The sequence below is a fragment of the Haliotis asinina genome, chromosome 1 (assembly GCF_037392515.1).
Source record: "Haliotis asinina isolate JCU_RB_2024 chromosome 1, JCU_Hal_asi_v2, whole genome shotgun sequence".
Classification (NCBI taxonomy): Eukaryota; Metazoa; Mollusca; class Gastropoda; order Lepetellida; family Haliotidae; genus Haliotis; species Haliotis asinina.
In genome coordinates, this window is record NC_090280.1 from 95141431 (window position 1) to 95162385 (window position 20955).

Consider the following 20955-nt stretch of genomic DNA (forward strand, 5'->3'; position numbering starts at 1 on the left):
TTTCAAAATGAAATGCAAATCAGATATGCTATATCCCGGAAAAGCCTTCATATGCGTCTCAACACCAACTCATTCAGAACAGGAAATACTGGAAAGAGACACAAACGGCCATTTGTGAGAAATAATGCATTGCAAAACATCAAAAACTTTCGTGGCCAATATGGGGCTCGAACCCATGACATCCGCCTTATTAGCACGGCGCTCTAACCAACTGAGCTAATCGGCCATCTCAACAACCATGGGAATAATAAGCAAGACATTCGCCTTCCACAAGGCCCTGACAAGCTGAGCTTGTCGGTTAAGCAACATGGTCGACACATGTATGCACGTGTACTGGGCACTTGTCTTTCTGTGCAAATGGATTGCTTACACCACACACGCACACACACATCACACATGTGTCCGCAATACATGGTCACCTCGTTTTCGGAAGATCAACTTCACAAACACCCTTGCCCTCTGACGGCTTGGATAGAAATATAAGGAACTTGGCACTTTTACGTAGTCTTCCACAAGAACATTGAACTATTCACCAATGAGAATAGAAAGGGAAAAGGATGAACCAAAAACCTATACATATGTATATATATACACACGACTATGCGAAGGAACACACTCCTTCTCTGTGCTAGTCTATTATACTGGGTGCTCAAGTTTCAAAATGAAATGCAAATCAGATATGCTATATCCCGGAAAAGCCTTCATATGCGTCTCAACACCAACTCATTCAGAACAGGAAATACTGGAAAGAGACACAAACGGCCATTTGTGAGAAATAATGCATTGCAAAACATCAAAAACTTTCGTGGCCAATATGGGGCTCGAACCCATGACATCCGCCTTATTAGCACGGCGCTCTAACCAACTGAGCTAATCGGCCATCTTAACAACCATGGGAATAATAAGCAAGACATTCGCCTTCCACAAGGCCCTGACAAGCTGAGCTTGTCTGTTAAGCAACATGGTCGACACATGTATGCACGTGTACTGGGCACTTGTCTTTCTGTGCAAATGGATTGCTTACACCACACACGCACACACACATCACACATGTGTCCGCAATACATGGTCACCTCGTTTTCGGAAGATCAACTTCACAAACACCCTTGCCTTCTGACGGCTTGGATAGAAATATAAGGAACTTGGCACTTTTACGTAGTCTTCCACAAGAACATTGAACTATTCACCAATGAGAATAGAAAGGGAAAAGGATGAACCAGAAAACCTATACATATGTATATATATACACACGACTATGCGAAGGAACACACTCCTTCTCTGTGCTAGTCTATTATACTGGGTGCTCAAGTTTCAAAATGAAATGCAAATCAGATATGCTATATCCCGGAAAAGCCTTCATATGCGTCTCAACACCAACTCATTCAGAACAGGAAATACTGGAAAGAGACACAAACGGCCATTTGTGAGAAATAATGCATTGCAAAACATCAAAAACTTTCGTGGCCAATATGGGGCTCGAACCCATGACATCCGCCTTATTAGCACGGCGCTCTAACCAACTGAGCTAATCGGCCATCTTAACAACCATGGGAATAATAAGCAAGACATTCGCCTTCCACAAGGCCCTGACAAGCTGAGCTTGTCGGTTAAGCAACATGGTCGACACATGTATGCACGTGTACTGGGCACTTGTCTTTCTGTGCAAATGGATTGCTTACACCACACACGCACACACACATCACACATGTGTCCGCAATACATGGTCACCTCGTTTTCGGAAGATAAGTATCATGCAAAACTTCACAAACACCCTTGCCCTCTGACGGCTTGGATAGAAATATAAGGAACTTGGCACTTTTACGTAGTCTTCCACAAGAACATTGAACTATTCACCAATGAGAATAGAAAGGGAAAAGGATGAACCAGAAAACCTATACATATGTATATATATACACACGACTATGCGAAGGAACACACTCCTTCTCTGTGCTAGTCTATTATACTGGGTGCTCAAGTTTCAAAATGAAATGCAAATCAGATATGCTATATCCCGGAAAAGCCTTCATATGCGTCTCAACACCAACTCATTCAGAACAGGAAATACTGGAAAGAGACACAAACGGCCATTTGTGAGAAATAATGCATTGCAAAACATCAAAAACTTTCGTGGCCAATATGGGGCTCGAACCCATGACATCCGCCTTATTAGCACGGCGCTCTAACCAACTGAGCTAATCGGCCATCTCAACAACCATGGGAATAATAAGCAAGACATTCGCCTTCCACAAGGCCCTGACAAGCTGAGCTTGTCGGTTAAGCAACATGGTCGACACATGTATGCACGTGTACTGGGCACTTGTCTTTCTGTGCAAATGGATTGCTTACACCACACACGCACACACACATCACACATGTGTCCGCAATACATGGTCACCTCGTTTTCGGAAGATCAACTTCACAAACACCCTTGCCCTCTGACGGCTTGGATAGAAATATAAGGAACTTGGCACTTTTACGTAGTCTTCCACAAGAACATTGAACTATTCACCAATGAGAATAGAAAGGGAAAAGGATGAACCAAAAACCTATACATATGTATATATATACACACGACTATGCGAAGGAACACACTCCTTCTCTGTGCTAGTCTATTATACTGGGTGCTCAAGTTTCAAAATGAAATGCAAATCAGATATGCTATATCCCGGAAAAGCCTTCATATGCGTCTCAACACCAACTCATTCAGAACAGGAAATACTGGAAAGAGACACAAACGGCCATTTGTGAGAAATAATGCATTGCAAAACATCAAAAACTTTCGTGGCCAATATGGGGCTCGAACCCATGACATCCGCCTTATTAGCACGGCGCTCTAACCAACTGAGCTAATCGGCCATCTTAACAACCATGGGAATAATAAGCAAGACATTCGCCTTCCACAAGGCCCTGACAAGCTGAGCTTGTCTGTTAAGCAACATGGTCGACACATGTATGCACGTGTACTGGGCACTTGTCTTTCTGTGCAAATGGATTGCTTACACCACACACGCACACACACATCACACATGTGTCCGCAATACATGGTCACCTCGTTTTCGGAAGATAAGTATCATGCAAAACTTCACAAACACCCTTGCCCTCTGACGGCTTGGATAGAAATATAAGGAACTTGGCACTTTTACGTAGTCTTCCACAAGAACATTGAACTATTCACCAATGAGAATAGAAAGGGAAAAGGATGAACCAGAAGACCTATACATATGTATATATATATACACACGACTATGCGAAGGAACACACTCCTTCTCTGTGCTAGTCTATTATACTGGGTGCTCAAGTTTCAAAATGAAATGCAAATCAGATATGCTATATCCCGGAAAAGCCTTCATATGCGTCTCAACACCAACTCATTCAGAACAGGAAATACTGGAAAGAGACACAAACGGCCATTTGTGAGAAATAATGCATTGCAAAACATCAAAAACTTTCGTGGCCAATATGGGGCTCGAACCCATGACATCCGCCTTATTAGCACGGCGCTCTAACCAACTGAGCTAATCGGCCATCTTAACAACCATGGGAATAATAAGCAAGACATTCGCCTTCCACAAGGCCCTGACAAGCTGAGCTTGTCGGTTAAGCAACATGGTCGACACATGTATGCACGTGTACTGGGCACTTGTCTTTCTGTGCAAATGGATTGCTTACACCACACACGCACACACACATCACACATGTGTCCGCAATACATGGTCACCTCGTTTTCGGAAGATAAGTATCATGCAAAACTTCACAAACACCCTTGCCCTCTGACGGCTTGGATAGAAATATAAGGAACTTGGCACTTTTACGTAGTCTTCCACAAGAACATTGAACTATTCACCAATGAGAATAGAAAGGGAAAAGGATGAACCAGAAAACCTATACATATGTATATATATACACACGACTATGCGAAGGAACACACTCCTTCTCTGTGCTAGTCTATTATACTGGGTGCTCAAGTTTCAAAATGAAATGCAAATCAGATATGCTATATCCCGGAAAAGCCTTCATATGCGTCTCAACACCAACTCATTCAGAACAGGAAATACTGGAAAGAGACACAAACGGCCATTTGTGAGAAATAATGCATTGCAAAACATCAAAAACTTTCGTGGCCAATATGGGGCTCGAACCCATGACATCCGCCTTATTAGCACGGCGCTCTAACCAACTGAGCTAATCGGCCATCTCAACAACCATGGGAATAATAAGCAAGACATTCGCCTTCCACAAGGCCCTGACAAGCTGAGCTTGTCGGTTAAGCAACATGGTCGACACATGTATGCACGTGTACTGGGCACTTGTCTTTCTGTGCAAATGGATTGCTTACACCACACACGCACACACACATCACACATGTGTCCGCAATACATGGTCACCTCGTTTTCGGAAGATCAACTTCACAAACACCCTTGCCCTCTGACGGCTTGGATAGAAATATAAGGAACTTGGCACTTTTACGTAGTCTTCCACAAGAACATTGAACTATTCACCAATGAGAATAGAAAGGGAAAAGGATGAACCAAAAACCTATACATATGTATATATATACACACGACTATGCGAAGGAACACACTCCTTCTCTGTGCTAGTCTATTATACTGGGTGCTCAAGTTTCAAAATGAAATGCAAATCAGATATGCTATATCCCGGAAAAGCCTTCATATGCGTCTCAACACCAACTCATTCAGAACAGGAAATACTGGAAAGAGACACAAACGGCCATTTGTGAGAAATAATGCATTGCAAAACATCAAAAACTTTCGTGGCCAATATGGGGCTCGAACCCATGACATCCGCCTTATTAGCACGGCGCTCTAACCAACTGAGCTAATCGGCCATCTTAACAACCATGGGAATAATAAGCAAGACATTCGCCTTCCACAAGGCCCTGACAAGCTGAGCTTGTCTGTTAAGCAACATGGTCGACACATGTATGCACGTGTACTGGGCACTTGTCTTTCTGTGCAAATGGATTGCTTACACCACACACGCACACACACATCACACATGTGTCCGCAATACATGGTCACCTCGTTTTCGGAAGATAAGTATCATGCAAAACTTCACAAACACCCTTGCCCTCTGACGGCTTGGATAGAAATATAAGGAACTTGGCACTTTTACGTAGTCTTCCACAAGAACATTGAACTATTCACCAATGAGAATAGAAAGGGAAAAGGATGAACCAGAAAACCTATACATATGTATATATATATACACACGACTATGCGAAGGAACACACTCCTTCTCTGTGCTAGTCTATTATACTGGGTGCTCAAGTTTCAAAATGAAATGCAAATCAGATATGCTATATCCCGGAAAAGCCTTCATATGCGTCTCAACACCAACTCATTCAGAACAGGAAATACTGGAAAGAGACACAAACGGCCATTTGTGAGAAATAATGCATTGCAAAACATCAAAAACTTTCGTGGCCAATATGGGGCTCGAACCCATGACATCCGCCTTATTAGCACGGCGCTCTAACCAACTGAGCTAATCGGCCATCTTAACAACCATGGGAATAATAAGCAAGACATTCGCCTTCCACAAGGCCCTGACAAGCTGAGCTTGTCGGTTAAGCAACATGGTCGACACATGTATGCACGTGTACTGGGCACTTGTCTTTCTGTGCAAATGGATTGCTTACACCACACACGCACACACACATCACACATGTGTCCGCAATACATGGTCACCTCTTTTTCGGAAGATCAACTTCACAAACACCCTTGCCCTCTGACGGCTTGGATAGAAATATAAGGAACTTGGCACTTTTACGTAGTCTTCCACAAGAACATTGAACTATTCACCAATGAGAATAGAAAGGGAAAAGGATGAAGCAAAAACCTATACATATGTATATATATATACACACGACTATGCGAAGGAACACACTCCTTCTCTGTGCTAGTCTATTATACTGGGTGCTCAAGTTTCAAAATGAAATGCAAATCAGATATGCTATATCCCGGAAAAGCCTTCATATGCGTCTCAACACCAACTCATTCAGAACAGGAAATACTGGAAAGAGACACAAACGGCCATTTGTGAGAAATAATGCATTGCAAAACATCAAAAACTTTCGTGGCCAATATGGGGCTCGAACCCATGACATCCGCCTTATTAGCACGGCGCTCTAACCAACTGAGCTAATCGGCCATCTTAACAACCATGGGAATAATAAGCAAGACATTCGCCTTCCACAAGGCCCTGACAAGCTGAGCTTGTCGGTTAAGCAACATGGTCGACACATGTATGCACGTGTACTGGGCACTTGTCTTTCTGTGCAAATGGATTGCTTACACCACACACGCACACACACATCACACATGTGTCCGCAATACATGGTCACCTCGTTTTCGGAAGATAAGTATCATGCAAAACTTCACAAACACCCTTGCCCTCTGACGGCTTGGATAGAAATATAAGGAACTTGGCACTTTTACGTAGTCTTCCACAAGAACATTGAACTATTCACCAATGAGAATAGAAAGGGAAAAGGATGAACCAGAAGACCTATACATATGTATATATATATACACACGACTATGCGAAGGAACACACTCCTTCTCTGTGCTAGTCTATTATACTGGGTGCTCAAGTTTCAAAATGAAATGCAAATCAGATATGCTATATCCCGGAAAAGCCTTCATATGCGTCTCAACACCAACTCATTCAGAACAGGAAATACTGGAAAGAGACACAAACGGCCATTTGTGAGAAATAATGCATTGCAAAACATCAAAAAACTTTCGTGGCCAATATGGGGCTCGAACCCATGACATCCGCGTTATTAGCACGGCGCTCTAACCAACTGAGCTAATCGGCCATCTTAACAACCATGGGAATAATAAGCAAGACATTCGCCTTCCACAAGGCCCTGACAAGCTGAGCTTGTCGGTTAAGCAACATGGTCGACACATGTATGCACGTGTACTGGGCACTTGTCTTTCTGTGCAAATGGATTGCTTACACCACACACGCACACACACATCACACATGTGTCCGCAATACATGGTCACCTCGTTTTCGGAAGATAAGTATCATGCAAAACTTCACAAACACCCTTGCCCTCTGACGGCTTGGATAGAAATATAAGGAACTTGGCACTTTTACGTAGTCTTCCACAAGAACATTGAACTATTCACCAATGAGAATAGAAAGGGAAAAGGATGAACCAGAAAACCTATACATATGTATATATATACACACGACTATGCGAAGGAACACACTCCTTCTCTGTGCTAGTCTATTATACTGGGTGCTCAAGTTTCAAAATGAAATGCAAATCAGATATGCTATATCCCGGAAAAGCCTTCATATGCGTCTCAACACCAACTCATTCAGAACAGGAAATACTGGAAAGAGACACAAACGGCCATTTGTGAGAAATAATGCATTGCAAAACATCAAAAACTTTCGTGGCCAATATGGGGCTCGAACCCATGACATCCGCGTTATTAGCACGGCGCTCTAACCAACTGAGCTAATCGGCCATCTTAACAACCATGGGAATAATAAGCAAGACATTCGCCTTCCACAAGGCCCTGACAAGCTGAGCTTGTCGGTTAAGCAACATGGTCGACACATGTATGCACGTGTACTGGGCACTTGTCTTTCTGTGCAAATGGATTGCTTACACCACACACGCACACACACATCACACATGTGTCCGCAATACATGGTCACCTCTTTTTCGGAAGATCAACTTCACAAACACCCTTGCCCTCTGACGGCTTGGATAGAAATATAAGGAACTTGGCACTTTTACGTAGTCTTCCACAAGAACATTGAACTATTCACCAATGAGAATAGAAAGGGAAAAGGATGAACCAAAAACCTATACATATGTATATATATACACACGACTATGCGAAGGAACACACTCCTTCTCTGTGCTAGTCTATTATACTGGGTGCTCAAGTTTCAAAATGAAATGCAAATCAGATATGCTATATCCCGGAAAAGCCTTCATATGCGTCTCAACACCAACTCATTCAGAACAGGAAATACTGGAAAGAGACACAAACGGCCATTTGTGAGAAATAATGCATTGCAAAACATCAAAAACTTTCGTGGCCAATATGGGGCTCGAACCCATGACATCCGCCTTATTAGCACGGCGCTCTAACCAACTGAGCTAATCGGCCATCTTAACAACCGTGGGAATAATAAGCAAGACATTCGCCTTCCACAAGGCCCTGACAAGCTGAGCTTGTCTGTTAAGCAACATGGTCGACACATGTATGCACGTGTACTGGGCACTTGTCTTTCTGTGCAAATGGATTGCTTACACCACACACGCACACACACATCACACATGTGTCCGCAATACATGGTCACCTCGTTTTCGGAAGATAAGTATCATGCAAAACTTCACAAACACCCTAGCCCTCTGACGGCTTGGATAGAAATATAAGGAACTTGGCACTTTTACGTAGTCTTCCACAAGAACATTGAACTATTCACCAATGAGAATAGAAAGGGAAAAGGATGAACCAGAAGACCTATACATATGTATATATATATACACACGACTATGCGAAGGAACACACTCCTTCTCTGTGCTAGTCTATTATACTGGGTGCTCAAGTTTCAAAATGAAATGCAAATCAGATATGCTATATCCCGGAAAAGCCTTCATATGCGTCTCAACACCAACTCATTCAGAACAGGAAATACTGGAAAGAGACACAAACGGCCATTTGTGAGAAATAATGCATTGCAAAACATCAAAAACTTTCGTGGCCAATATGGGGCTCGAACCCATGACATCCGCCTTATTAGCACGGCGCTCTAACCAACTGAGCTAATCGGCCATCTTAACAACCATGGGAATAATAAGCAAGACATTCGCCTTCCACAAGGCCCTGACAAGCTGAGCTTGTCGGTTAAGCAACATGGTCGACACATGTATGCACGTGTACTGGGCACTTGTCTTTCTGTGCAAATGGATTGCTTACACCACACACGCACACACACATCACACATGTGTCCGCAATACATGGTCACCTCGTTTTCGGAAGATAAGTATCATGCAAAACTTCACAAACACCCTTGCCCTCTGACGGCTTGGATAGAAATATAAGGAACTTGGCACTTTTACGTAGTCTTCCACAAGAACATTGAACTATTCACCAATGAGAATAGAAAGGGAAAAGGATGAACCAGAAAACCTATACATATGTATATATATACACACGACTATGCGAAGGAACACACTCCTTCTCTGTGCTAGTCTATTATACTGGGTGCTCAAGTTTCAAAATGAAATGCAAATCAGATATGCTATATCCCGGAAAAGCCTTCATATGCGTCTCAACACCAACTCATTCAGAACAGGAAATACTGGAAAGAGACACAAACGGCCATTTGTGAGAAATAATGCATTGCAAAACATCAAAAACTTTCGTGGCCAATATGGGGCTCGAACCCATGACATCCGCCTTATTAGCACGGCGCTCTAACCAACTGAGCTAATCGGCCATCTCAACAACCATGGGAATAATAAGCAAGACATTCGCCTTCCACAAGGCCCTGACAAGCTGAGCTTGTCGGTTAAGCAACATGGTCGACACATGTATGCACGTGTACTGGGCACTTGTCTTTCTGTGCAAATGGATTGCTTACACCACACACGCACACACACATCACACATGTGTCCGCAATACATGGTCACCTCTTTTTCGGAAGATCAACTTCACAAACACCCTTGCCCTCTGACGGCTTGGATAGAAATATAAGGAACTTGGCACTTTTACGTAGTCTTCCACAAGAACATTGAACTATTCACCAATGAGAATAGAAAGGGAAAAGGATGAAGCAAAAACCTATACATATGTATATATATATACACACGACTATGCGAAGGAACACACTCCTTCTCTGTGCTAGTCTATTATACTGGGTGCTCAAGTTTCAAAATGAAATGCAAATCAGATATGCTATATCCCGGAAAAGCCTTCATATGCGTCTCAACACCAACTCATTCAGAACAGGAAATACTGGAAAGAGACACAAACGGCCATTTGTGAGAAATAATGCATTGCAAAACATCAAAAACTTTCGTGGCCAATATGGGGCTCGAACCCATGACATCCGTGTTATTAGCACGGCGCTCTAACCAACTGAGCTAATCGGCCATCTTAACAACCATGGGAATAATAAGCAAGACATTCGCCTTCCACAAGGCCCTGACAAGCTGAGCTTGTCGGTTAAGCAACATGGTCGACACATGTATGCACGTGTACTGGGCACTTGTCTTTCTGTGCAAATGGATTGCTTACACCACACACGCACACACACATCACACATGTGTCCGCAATACATGGTCACCTCGTTTTCGGAAGATAAGTATCATGCAAAACTTCACAAACACCCTTGCCCTCTGACGGCTTGGATAGAAATATAAGGAACTTGGCACTTTTACGTAGTCTTCCACAAGAACATTGAACTATTCACCAATGAGAATAGAAAGGGAAAAGGATGAACCAGAAAACCTATACATATGTATATATATACACACGACTATGCGAAGGAACACACTCCTTCTCTGTGCTAGTCTATTATACTGGGTGCTCAAGTTTCAAAATGAAATGCAAATCAGATATGCTATATCCCGGAAAAGCCTTCATATGCGTCTCAACACCAACTCATTCAGAACAGGAAATACTGGAAAGAGACACAAACGGCCATTTGTGAGAAATAATGCATTGCAAAACATCAAAAACTTTCGTGGCCAATATGGGGCTCGAACCCATGACATCCGCCTTATTAGCACGGCGCTCTAACCAACTGAGCTAATCGGCCATCTCAACAACCATGGGAATAATAAGCAAGACATTCGCCTTCCACAAGGCCCTGACAAGCTGAGCTTGTCGGTTAAGCAACATGGTCGACACATGTATGCACGTGTACTGGGCACTTGTCTTTCTGTGCAAATGGATTGCTTACACCACACACGCACACACACATCACACATGTGTCCGCAATACATGGTCACCTCTTTTTCGGAAGATCAACTTCACAAACACCCTTGCCCTCTGACGGCTTGGATAGAAATATAAGGAACTTGGCACTTTTACGTAGTCTTCCACAAGAACATTGAACTATTCACCAATGAGAATAGAAAGGGAAAAGGATGAAGCAAAAACCTATACATATGTATATATATATACACACGACTATGCGAAGGAACACACTCCTTCTCTGTGCTAGTCTATTATACTGGGTGCTCAAGTTTCAAAATGAAATGCAAATCAGATATGCTATATCCCGGAAAAGCCTTCATATGCGTCTCAACACCAACTCATTCAGAACAGGAAATACTGGAAAGAGACACAAACGGCCATTTGTGAGAAATAATGCATTGCAAAACATCAAAAACTTTCGTGGCCAATATGGGGCTCGAACCCATGACATCCGTGTTATTAGCACGGCGCTCTAACCAACTGAGCTAATCGGCCATCTTAACAACCATGGGAATAATAAGCAAGACATTCGCCTTCCACAAGGCCCTGACAAGCTGAGCTTGTCGGTTAAGCAACATGGTCGACACATGTATGCACGTGTACTGGGCACTTGTCTTTCTGTGCAAATGGATTGCTTACACCACACACGCACACACACATCACACATGTGTCCGCAATACATGGTCACCTCGTTTTCGGAAGATAAGTATCATGCAAAACTTCACAAACACCCTTGCCCTCTGACGGCTTGGATAGAAATATAAGGAACTTGGCACTTTTACGTAGTCTTCCACAAGAACATTGAACTATTCACCAATGAGAATAGAAAGGGAAAAGGATGAACCAGAAAACCTATACATATGTATATATATACACACGACTATGCGAAGGAACACACTCCTTCTCTGTGCTAGTCTATTATACTGGGTGCTCAAGTTTCAAAATGAAATGCAAATCAGATATGCTATATCCCGGAAAAGCCTTCATATGCGTCTCAACACCAACTCATTCAGAACAGGAAATACTGGAAAGAGACACAAACGGCCATTTGTGAGAAATAATGCATTGCAAAACATCAAAAACTTTCGTGGCCAATATGGGGCTCGAACCCATGACATCCGCCTTATTAGCACGGCGCTCTAACCAACTGAGCTAATCGGCCATCTCAACAACCATGGGAATAATAAGCAAGACATTCGCCTTCCACAAGGCCCTGACAAGCTGAGCTTGTCGGTTAAGCAACATGGTCGACACATGTATGCACGTGTACTGGGCACTTGTCTTTCTGTGCAAATGGATTGCTTACACCACACACGCACACACACATCACACATGTGTCCGCAATACATGGTCACCTCTTTTTCGGAAGATCAACTTCACAAACACCCTTGCCCTCTGACGGCTTGGATAGAAATATAAGGAACTTGGCACTTTTACGTAGTCTTCCACAAGAACATTGAACTATTCACCAATGAGAATAGAAAGGGAAAAGGATGAAGCAAAAACCTATACATATGTATATATATATACACACGACTATGCGAAGGAACACACTCCTTCTCTGTGCTAGTCTATTATACTGGGTGCTCAAGTTTCAAAATGAAATGCAAATCAGATATGCTATATCCCGGAAAAGCCTTCATATGCGTCTCAACACCAACTCATTCAGAACAGGAAATACTGGAAAGAGACACAAACGGCCATTTGTGAGAAATAATGCATTGCAAAACATCAAAAACTTTCGTGGCCAATATGGGGCTCGAACCCATGACATCCGCGTTATTAGCACGGCGCTCTAACCAACTGAGCTAATCGGCCATCTTAACAACCATGGGAATAATAAGCAAGACATTCGCCTTCCACAAGGCCCTGACAAGCTGAGCTTGTCGGTTAAGCAACATGGTCGACACATGTATGCACGTGTACTGGGCACTTGTCTTTCTGTGCAAATGGATTGCTTACACCACACACGCACACACACATCACACATGTGTCCGCAATACATGGTCACCTCTTTTTCGGAAGATCAACTTCACAAACACCCTTGCCCTCTGACGGCTTGGATAGAAATATAAGGAACTTGGCACTTTTACGTAGTCTTCCACAAGAACATTGAACTATTCACCAATGAGAATAGAAAGGGAAAAGGATGAAGCAAAAACCTATACATATGTATATATATATACACACGACTATGCGAAGGAACACACTCCTTCTCTGTGCTAGTCTATTATACTGGGTGCTCAAGTTTCAAAATGAAATGCAAATCAGATATGCTATATCCCGGAAAAGCCTTCATATGCGTCTCAACACCAACTCATTCAGAACAGGAAATACTGGAAAGAGACACAAACGGCCATTTGTGAGAAATAATGCATTGCAAAACATCAAAAACTTTCGTGGCCAATATGGGGCTCGAACCCATGACATCCGCGTTATTAGCACGGCGCTCTAACCAACTGAGCTAATCGGCCATCTTAACAACCATGGGAATAATAAGCAAGACATTCGCCTTCCACAAGGCCCTGACAAGCTGAGCTTGTCGGTTAAGCAACATGGTCGACACATGTATGCACGTGTACTGGGCACTTGTCTTTCTGTGCAAATGGATTGCTTACACCACACACGCACACACACATCACACATGTGTCCGCAATACATGGTCACCTCGTTTTCGGAAGATAAGTATCATGCAAAACTTCACAAACACCCTTGCCCTCTGACGGCTTGGATAGAAATATAAGGAACTTGGCACTTTTACGTAGTCTTCCACAAGAACATTGAACTATTCACCAATGAGAATAGAAAGGGAAAAGGATGAACCAGAAGACCTATACATATGTATATATATATACACACGACTATGCGAAGGAACACACTCCTTCTCTGTGCTAGTCTATTATACTGGGTGCTCAAGTTTCAAAATGAAATGCAAATCAGATATGCTATATCCCGGAAAAGCCTTCATATGCGTCTCAACACCAACTCATTCAGAACAGGAAATACTGGAAAGAGACACAAACGGCCATTTGTGAGAAATAATGCATTGCAAAACATCAAAAACTTTCGTGGCCAATATGGGGCTCGAACCCATGACATCCGCCTTATTAGCACGGCGCTCTAACCAACTGAGCTAATCGGCCATCTTAACAACCATGGGAATAATAAGCAAGACATTCGCCTTCCACAAGGCCCTGACAAGCTGAGCTTGTCGGTTAAGCAACATGGTCGACACATGTATGCACGTGTACTGGGCACTTGTCTTTCTGTGCAAATGGATTGCTTACACCACACACGCACACACACATCACACATGTGTCCGCAATACATGGTCACCTCGTTTTCGGAAGATAAGTATCATGCAAAACTTCACAAACACCCTTGCCCTCTGACGGCTTGGATAGAAATATAAGGAACTTGGCACTTTTACGTAGTCTTCCACAAGAACATTGAACTATTCACCAATGAGAATAGAAAGGGAAAAGGATGAACCAGAAAACCTATACATATGTATATATATACACACGACTATGCGAAGGAACACACTCCTTCTCTGTGCTAGTCTATTATACTGGGTGCTCAAGTTTCAAAATGAAATGCAAATCAGATATGCTATATCCCGGAAAAGCCTTCATATGCGTCTCAACACCAACTCATTCAGAACAGGAAATACTGGAAAGAGACACAAACGGCCATTTGTGAGAAATAATGCATTGCAAAACATCAAAAACTTTCGTGGCCAATATGGGGCTCGAACCCATGACATCCGCCTTATTAGCACGGCGCTCTAACCAACTGAGCTAATCGGCCATCTCAACAACCATGGGAATAATAAGCAAGACATTCGCCTTCCACAAGGCCCTGACAAGCTGAGCTTGTCGGTTAAGCAACATGGTCGACACATGTATGCACGTGTACTGGGCACTTGTCTTTCTGTGCAAATGGATTGCTTACACCACACACGCACACACACATCACACATGTGTCCGCAATACATGGTCACCTCTTTTTCGGAAGATCAACTTCACAAACACCCTTGCCCTCTGACGGCTTGGATAGAAATATAAGGAACTTGGCACTTTTACGTAGTCTTCCACAAGAACATTGAACTATTCACCAATGAGAATAGAAAGGGAAAAGGATGAACCAAAAACCTATACATATGTATATATATATACACACGACTATGCGAAGGAACACACTCCTTCTCTGTGCTAGTCTATTATACTGGGTGCTCAAGTTTCAAAATGAAATGCAAATCAGATATGCTATATCCCGGAAAAGCCTTCATATGCGTCTCAACACCAACTCATTCAGAACAGGAAATACTGGAAAGAGACACAAACGGCCATTTGTGAGAAATAATGCATTGCAAAACATCAAAAACTTTCGTGGCCAATATGGGGCTCGAACCCATGACATCCGCGTTATTAGCACGGCGCTCTAACCAACTGAGCTAATCGGCCATCTTAACAACCATGGGAATAATAAGCAAGACATTCGCCTTCCACAAGGCCCTGACAAGCTGAGCTTGTCGGTTAAGCAACATGGTCGACACATGTATGCACGTGTACTGGGCACTTGTCTTTCTGTGCAAATGGATTGCTTACACCACACACGCACACACACATCACACATGTGTCCGCAATACATGGTCACCTCGTTTTCGGAAGATAAGTATCATGCAAAACTTCACAAACACCCTTGCCCTCTGACGGCTTGGATAGAAATATAAGGAACTTGGCACTTTTACGTAGTCTTCCACAAGAACATTGAACTATTCACCAATGAGAATAGAAAGGGAAAAGGATGAACCAGAAGACCTATACATATGTATATATATATACACACGACTATGCGAAGGAACACACTCCTTCTCTGTGCTAGTCTATTATACTGGGTGCTCAAGTTTCAAAATGAAATGCAAATCAGATATGCTATATCCCGGAAAAGCCTTCATATGCGTCTCAACACCAACTCATTCAGAACAGGAAATACTGGAAAGAGACACAAACGGCCATTTGTGAGAAATAATGCATTGCAAAACATCAAAAACTTTCGTGGCCAATATGGGGCTCGAACCCATGACATCCGCCTTATTAGCACGGCGCTCTAACCAACTGAGCTAATCGGCCATCTTAACAACCATGGGAATAATAAGCAAGACATTCGCCTTCCACAAGGCCCTGACAAGCTGAGCTTGTCGGTTAAGCAACATGGTCGACACATGTATGCACGTGTACTGGGCACTTGTCTTTCTGTGCAAATGGATTGCTTACACCACACACGCACACACACATCACACATGTGTCCGCAATACATGGTCACCTCGTTTTCGGAAGATAAGTATCATGCAAAACTTCACAAACACCCTTGCCCTCTGACGGCTTGGATAGAAATATAAGGAACTTGGCACTTTTACGTAGTCTTCCACAAGAACATTGAACTATTCACCAATGAGAATAGAAAGGGAAAAGGATGAACCAGAAAACCTATACATATGTATATATATACACACGACTATGCGAAGGAACACACTCCTTCTCTGTGCTAGTCTATTATACTGGGTGCTCAAGTTTCAAAATGAAATGCAAATCAGATATGCTATATCCCGGAAAAGCCTTCATATGCGTCTCAACACCAACTCATTCAGAACAGGAAATACTGGAAAGAGACACAAACGGCCATTTTTGAGAAATAATGCATTGCAAAACATCAAAAACTTTCGTGGCCAATATCGGGCTCGAACCCATGACATCCGCCTTATTAGCACGGCGCTCTACCCAACTGAGCTAATCGGCCATCTTAACAACCATGGGAATAATAAGCAAGACATTCGCCTTCCACAAGGCCCTGACAAGCTGAGCTTGTCGGTTAAGCAACATGGTCGACACATGTATGCACGTGTACTGGGCACTTGTCTTTCTGTGCAAATGGATTGCTTACACCACACACGCACACACACATCACACATGTGTCCGCAATACATGGTCACCTCGTTTTCGGAAGATAAGTATCATGCAAAACTTCACAAACACCCTTGCCCTCTGACGGCTTGGATAGAAATATAAGGAACTTGGCACTTTTACGTAGTCTTCCACAAGAACATTGAACTATTCACCAATGAGAATAGAAAGGGAAAAGGATGAACCAGAAAACCTATACATATGTATATATATACACACGACTATGCGAAGGAACACACTCCTTCTCTGTGCTAGTCTATTATACTGGGTGCTCAAGTTTCAAAATGAAATGCAAATCAGATATGCTATATCCCGGAAAAGCCTTCATATGCGTCTCAACACCAACTCATTCAGAACAGGAAATACTGGAAAGAGACACAAACGGCCATTTGTGAGAAATAATGCATTGCAAAACATCAAAAACTTTCGTGGCCAATATGGGGCTCGAACCCATGACATCCGCGTTATTAGCACGGCGCTCTACCCAACTGAGCTAATCGGCCATCTTAACAACCATGGGAATAATAAGCAAGACATTCGCCTTCCACAAGGCCCTGACAAGCTGAGCTTGTCGGTTAAGCAACATGGTCGACACATGTATGCACGTGTACTGGGCACTTGTCTTTCTGTGCAAATGGATTGCTTACACCACACACGCACACACACATCACACATGTGTCCGCAATACATGGTCACCTCGTTTTCGGAAGATAAGTATCATGCAAAACTTCACAAACACCCTTGCCCTCTGACGGCTTGGATAGAAATATAAGGAACTTGGCACTTTTACGTAGTCTTCCACAAGAACATTGAACTATTCACCAATGAGAATAGAAAGGGAAAAGGATGAACCAGAAAACCTATACATATGTATATATATACACACGACTATGCGAAGGAACACACTCCTTCTCTGTGCTAGTCTATTATACTGGGTGCTCAAGTTTCAAAATGAAATGCAAATCAGATATGCTATATCCCGGAAAAGCCTTCATATGCGTCTCAACACCAACTCATTCAGAACAGGAAATACTGGAAAGAGACACAAACGGCCATTTGTGAGAAATAATGCATTGCAAAACATCAAAAACTTTCGTGGCCAATATGGGGCTCGAACCCATGACATCCGCGTTATTAGCACGGCGCTCTAACCAACTGAGCTAATCGGCCATCTCAACAACCATGGGAATAATAAGCAAGACATTCGCCTTCCACAAGGCCCTGACAAGCTGAGCTTGTCGGTTAAGCAACATGGTCGACACATGTATGCACGTGTACTGGGCACTTGTCTTTCTGTGCAAATGGATTGCTTACACCACACACGCACACACACATCACACATGTGTCCGCAATACATGGTCACCTCTTTTTCGGAAGATCAACTTCACAAACACCCTTGCCCTCTGACGGCTTGGATAGAAATATAAGGAACTTGGCACTTTTACGTAGTCTTCCACAAGAACATTGAACTAATCACCAATGAGAATAGAAAGGGAAAAGGATGAACCAGAAAACCTATACATATGTATATATATACACACGACTATGCGAAGGAACACACTTCTTCTCTGTGCTAGTCTATTATACTGGGTGCTCAAGTTTCAAAATGAAATGCAAATCAGCTATGCTATATCCCGGAAAAGCCTTCATATGTGTCTCAACACCAACTCATTCAGAACAGGAAATACTGGAAAGAGACACAAACGGCCATTTGTGAGAAATAATGCATTGCAAAACATCAAAAACTTTCGTGGCCAATATGGGGCTCGAACCCATGACATCCGCCTTATTAGCACGGCGCTCTAACCAACTGAGCTAATCGGCCATCTCAACAACCATGGGAATAATAAGCAAGACATTCGCCTTCCACAAGGCCCTGACAAGCTGAGCTTGTCGGTTAAGCAACATGGTCGACACATGTATGCACGTGTACTGGGCACTTGTCTTTCTGTGCAAATGGATTGCTTACACCACACACGCACACACACATCACACATGTGTCCGCAATACATGGTCACCTCGTTTTCGGAAGATAAGTATCATGCAAAACTTCACAAACACCCTTGCCCTCTGACGGCTTGGATAGAAATATAAGGAACTTGGCACTTTTACGTAGTCTTCCACAAGAACATTGAACTATTCACCAATGAGAATAGAAAGGGAAAAGGATGAACCAGAAAACCTATACATATGTATATATATACACACGACTATGCGAAGGAACACACTCCTTCTCTGTGCTAGTCTATTATACTGGGTGCTCAAGTTTCAAAATGAAATGCAAATCAGATATGCTATATCCCGGAAAAGCCTTCATATGCGTCTCAACACCAACTCATTCAGAACAGGAAATACTGGAAAGAGACACAAACGGCCATTTGTGAGAAATAATGCATTGCAAAACATCAAAAACTTTCGTGGCCAATATGGGGCTCGAACCCATGACATCCGCATTATTAGCACGGCGCTCTAACCAACTGAGCTAATCGGCCATCTTAACAACCATGGGAATAATAAGCAAGACATTCGCCTTCCACAAGGCCCTGACAAGCTGAGCTTGTCGGTTAAGCAACATGGTCGACACATGTATGCACGTGTACTGGGCACTTGTCTTTCTGTGCAAATGGATTGCTTACACCACACACGCACACACACATCACACATGTGTCCGCAATACATGGTCACCTCTTTTTCGGAAGATAAGTATCATGCAAAACTTCACAAACACCCTTGCCCTCTGACGGCTTGGATAGAAATATAAGGAACTTGGCACTTTTACGTAGTCTTCCACAAGAACATTGAACTATTCACCAATGAGAATAGAAAGGGAAAAGGATGAACCAGAAAACCTATACATATGTATATATATACACACGACTATGCGAAGGAACACACTTCTTCTCTGTGCTAGTCTATTATACTGGGTGCTCAAGTTTCAAAATGAAATGCAAATCAGATATGCTATATCCCGGAAAAGCCTTCATATGCGTCTCAACACCAACTCATTCAGAACAGGAAATACTGGAAAGAGACACAAACGGCCATTTGTGAGAAATAATGCATTGCAAAACATCAAAAACTTTCGTGGCCAATATGGGGCTCGAACCCATGACATCCGCGTTATTAGCACGGCGCTCTAACCAACTGAGCTAATCGGCCATCTTAACAACCATGGGAATAATAAGCAAGACATTCGCCTTCCACAAGGCCCTGACAAGCTGAGCTTGTCGGTTAAGCAACATGGTCGACACATGTATGCACGTGTACTGGGCACTTGTCTTTCTGTGCAAATGGATTGCTTACACCACACACGCACACACACATCACACATGTGTCCGCAATACATGGTCACCTCGTTTTCGGAAGATCAACTTCACAAACACCCTTGCCCTCTGACGGCTTGGATAGAAATATAAGGAACTTGGCACTTTTACGTAGTCTTCCACAAGAACATTGAACTATTCACCAATGAGAATAGAAAGGGAAAAGGATGAACCAGAAAACCTATACATATGTATATATATACACACGACTATGCGAAGGAACACACTCCTTCTCTGTGCTAGTCTATTATACTGGGTGCTCAAGTTTCAAAATGAAATGCAAATCAGATATGCTATATCCCGGAAAAGCCTTCATATGCGTCTCAACACCAACTCATTCAGAACAGGAAATACTGGAAAGAGACACAAACGGCCATTTGTGAGAAATAATGCATTGCAAAACATCAAAAACTTTCGTGGCCAATATGGGGCTCGAACCCATGACATCCGCGTTATTAGCACGGCGCTCTAACCAACTGAGCTAATCGGCCATCTTAACAACCATGGGAATAATAAGCAAGACATTCGCCTTCCACAAGGCCCTGACAAGCTGAGCTTGTCGGTTAAGCAACATGGTCGACACATGTATGCACGTGTACTGGGCACTTGTCTTTCTGTGCAAATGGATTGCTTACACCACACACGCACACACACATCACACATGTGTCCACAATACATGGTCAC

At 43.0% G+C, this 20955-nt stretch overlaps 32 non-coding genes across 32 annotated transcripts; all 32 read right to left on the reverse strand.

Annotated features, from left to right (window-relative positions):
* Positions 1-152: 152 nt before the first annotated feature.
* On the reverse strand, positions 153-226 carry Trnai-aau (transfer RNA isoleucine (anticodon AAU)). The gene has a single exon. It is a non-coding gene; the product is annotated as a tRNA-Ile (tRNA).
* A 580-nt stretch (positions 227-806) lies between these two features.
* On the reverse strand, positions 807-880 carry Trnai-aau (transfer RNA isoleucine (anticodon AAU)). The gene has a single exon. It is a non-coding gene; the product is annotated as a tRNA-Ile (tRNA).
* A 581-nt stretch (positions 881-1461) lies between these two features.
* Trnai-aau (transfer RNA isoleucine (anticodon AAU)) lies at positions 1462-1535 on the reverse strand. Its single transcript has one exon. It is a non-coding gene; the product is annotated as a tRNA-Ile (tRNA).
* A 593-nt stretch (positions 1536-2128) lies between these two features.
* On the reverse strand, positions 2129-2202 carry Trnai-aau (transfer RNA isoleucine (anticodon AAU)). The gene has a single exon. It is a non-coding gene; the product is annotated as a tRNA-Ile (tRNA).
* A 580-nt stretch (positions 2203-2782) lies between these two features.
* Trnai-aau (transfer RNA isoleucine (anticodon AAU)) lies at positions 2783-2856 on the reverse strand. Its single transcript has one exon. It is a non-coding gene; the product is annotated as a tRNA-Ile (tRNA).
* Positions 2857-3451: 595 nt separating this feature from the next.
* On the reverse strand, positions 3452-3525 carry Trnai-aau (transfer RNA isoleucine (anticodon AAU)). The gene has a single exon. It is a non-coding gene; the product is annotated as a tRNA-Ile (tRNA).
* A 593-nt stretch (positions 3526-4118) lies between these two features.
* On the reverse strand, positions 4119-4192 carry Trnai-aau (transfer RNA isoleucine (anticodon AAU)). Its single transcript has one exon. It is a non-coding gene; the product is annotated as a tRNA-Ile (tRNA).
* Positions 4193-4772: 580 nt separating this feature from the next.
* On the reverse strand, positions 4773-4846 carry Trnai-aau (transfer RNA isoleucine (anticodon AAU)). Its single transcript has one exon. It is a non-coding gene; the product is annotated as a tRNA-Ile (tRNA).
* A 595-nt stretch (positions 4847-5441) lies between these two features.
* Positions 5442-5515, reverse strand: Trnai-aau (transfer RNA isoleucine (anticodon AAU)). Its single transcript has one exon. It is a non-coding gene; the product is annotated as a tRNA-Ile (tRNA).
* A 582-nt stretch (positions 5516-6097) lies between these two features.
* Positions 6098-6171, reverse strand: Trnai-aau (transfer RNA isoleucine (anticodon AAU)). Its single transcript has one exon. It is a non-coding gene; the product is annotated as a tRNA-Ile (tRNA).
* Positions 6172-6767: 596 nt separating this feature from the next.
* On the reverse strand, positions 6768-6841 carry Trnai-aau (transfer RNA isoleucine (anticodon AAU)). Its single transcript has one exon. It is a non-coding gene; the product is annotated as a tRNA-Ile (tRNA).
* Positions 6842-7434: 593 nt separating this feature from the next.
* Positions 7435-7508, reverse strand: Trnai-aau (transfer RNA isoleucine (anticodon AAU)). Its single transcript has one exon. It is a non-coding gene; the product is annotated as a tRNA-Ile (tRNA).
* A 580-nt stretch (positions 7509-8088) lies between these two features.
* On the reverse strand, positions 8089-8162 carry Trnai-aau (transfer RNA isoleucine (anticodon AAU)). Its single transcript has one exon. It is a non-coding gene; the product is annotated as a tRNA-Ile (tRNA).
* Positions 8163-8757: 595 nt separating this feature from the next.
* On the reverse strand, positions 8758-8831 carry Trnai-aau (transfer RNA isoleucine (anticodon AAU)). Its single transcript has one exon. It is a non-coding gene; the product is annotated as a tRNA-Ile (tRNA).
* A 593-nt stretch (positions 8832-9424) lies between these two features.
* On the reverse strand, positions 9425-9498 carry Trnai-aau (transfer RNA isoleucine (anticodon AAU)). Its single transcript has one exon. It is a non-coding gene; the product is annotated as a tRNA-Ile (tRNA).
* A 582-nt stretch (positions 9499-10080) lies between these two features.
* On the reverse strand, positions 10081-10154 carry Trnai-aau (transfer RNA isoleucine (anticodon AAU)). The gene has a single exon. It is a non-coding gene; the product is annotated as a tRNA-Ile (tRNA).
* Positions 10155-10747: 593 nt separating this feature from the next.
* Positions 10748-10821, reverse strand: Trnai-aau (transfer RNA isoleucine (anticodon AAU)). The gene has a single exon. It is a non-coding gene; the product is annotated as a tRNA-Ile (tRNA).
* Positions 10822-11403: 582 nt separating this feature from the next.
* Positions 11404-11477, reverse strand: Trnai-aau (transfer RNA isoleucine (anticodon AAU)). Its single transcript has one exon. It is a non-coding gene; the product is annotated as a tRNA-Ile (tRNA).
* Positions 11478-12070: 593 nt separating this feature from the next.
* On the reverse strand, positions 12071-12144 carry Trnai-aau (transfer RNA isoleucine (anticodon AAU)). Its single transcript has one exon. It is a non-coding gene; the product is annotated as a tRNA-Ile (tRNA).
* Positions 12145-12726: 582 nt separating this feature from the next.
* On the reverse strand, positions 12727-12800 carry Trnai-aau (transfer RNA isoleucine (anticodon AAU)). Its single transcript has one exon. It is a non-coding gene; the product is annotated as a tRNA-Ile (tRNA).
* Positions 12801-13382: 582 nt separating this feature from the next.
* On the reverse strand, positions 13383-13456 carry Trnai-aau (transfer RNA isoleucine (anticodon AAU)). Its single transcript has one exon. It is a non-coding gene; the product is annotated as a tRNA-Ile (tRNA).
* Positions 13457-14051: 595 nt separating this feature from the next.
* Positions 14052-14125, reverse strand: Trnai-aau (transfer RNA isoleucine (anticodon AAU)). Its single transcript has one exon. It is a non-coding gene; the product is annotated as a tRNA-Ile (tRNA).
* A 593-nt stretch (positions 14126-14718) lies between these two features.
* On the reverse strand, positions 14719-14792 carry Trnai-aau (transfer RNA isoleucine (anticodon AAU)). The gene has a single exon. It is a non-coding gene; the product is annotated as a tRNA-Ile (tRNA).
* A 582-nt stretch (positions 14793-15374) lies between these two features.
* Positions 15375-15448, reverse strand: Trnai-aau (transfer RNA isoleucine (anticodon AAU)). The gene has a single exon. It is a non-coding gene; the product is annotated as a tRNA-Ile (tRNA).
* Positions 15449-16043: 595 nt separating this feature from the next.
* On the reverse strand, positions 16044-16117 carry Trnai-aau (transfer RNA isoleucine (anticodon AAU)). The gene has a single exon. It is a non-coding gene; the product is annotated as a tRNA-Ile (tRNA).
* Positions 16118-16710: 593 nt separating this feature from the next.
* On the reverse strand, positions 16711-16784 carry Trnai-aau (transfer RNA isoleucine (anticodon AAU)). The gene has a single exon. It is a non-coding gene; the product is annotated as a tRNA-Ile (tRNA).
* Positions 16785-17377: 593 nt separating this feature from the next.
* On the reverse strand, positions 17378-17451 carry Trnai-aau (transfer RNA isoleucine (anticodon AAU)). The gene has a single exon. It is a non-coding gene; the product is annotated as a tRNA-Ile (tRNA).
* A 593-nt stretch (positions 17452-18044) lies between these two features.
* On the reverse strand, positions 18045-18118 carry Trnai-aau (transfer RNA isoleucine (anticodon AAU)). The gene has a single exon. It is a non-coding gene; the product is annotated as a tRNA-Ile (tRNA).
* A 581-nt stretch (positions 18119-18699) lies between these two features.
* On the reverse strand, positions 18700-18773 carry Trnai-aau (transfer RNA isoleucine (anticodon AAU)). Its single transcript has one exon. It is a non-coding gene; the product is annotated as a tRNA-Ile (tRNA).
* A 593-nt stretch (positions 18774-19366) lies between these two features.
* Positions 19367-19440, reverse strand: Trnai-aau (transfer RNA isoleucine (anticodon AAU)). Its single transcript has one exon. It is a non-coding gene; the product is annotated as a tRNA-Ile (tRNA).
* Positions 19441-20033: 593 nt separating this feature from the next.
* Trnai-aau (transfer RNA isoleucine (anticodon AAU)) lies at positions 20034-20107 on the reverse strand. Its single transcript has one exon. It is a non-coding gene; the product is annotated as a tRNA-Ile (tRNA).
* A 581-nt stretch (positions 20108-20688) lies between these two features.
* On the reverse strand, positions 20689-20762 carry Trnai-aau (transfer RNA isoleucine (anticodon AAU)). Its single transcript has one exon. It is a non-coding gene; the product is annotated as a tRNA-Ile (tRNA).
* Positions 20763-20955: the final 193 nt, after the last annotated feature.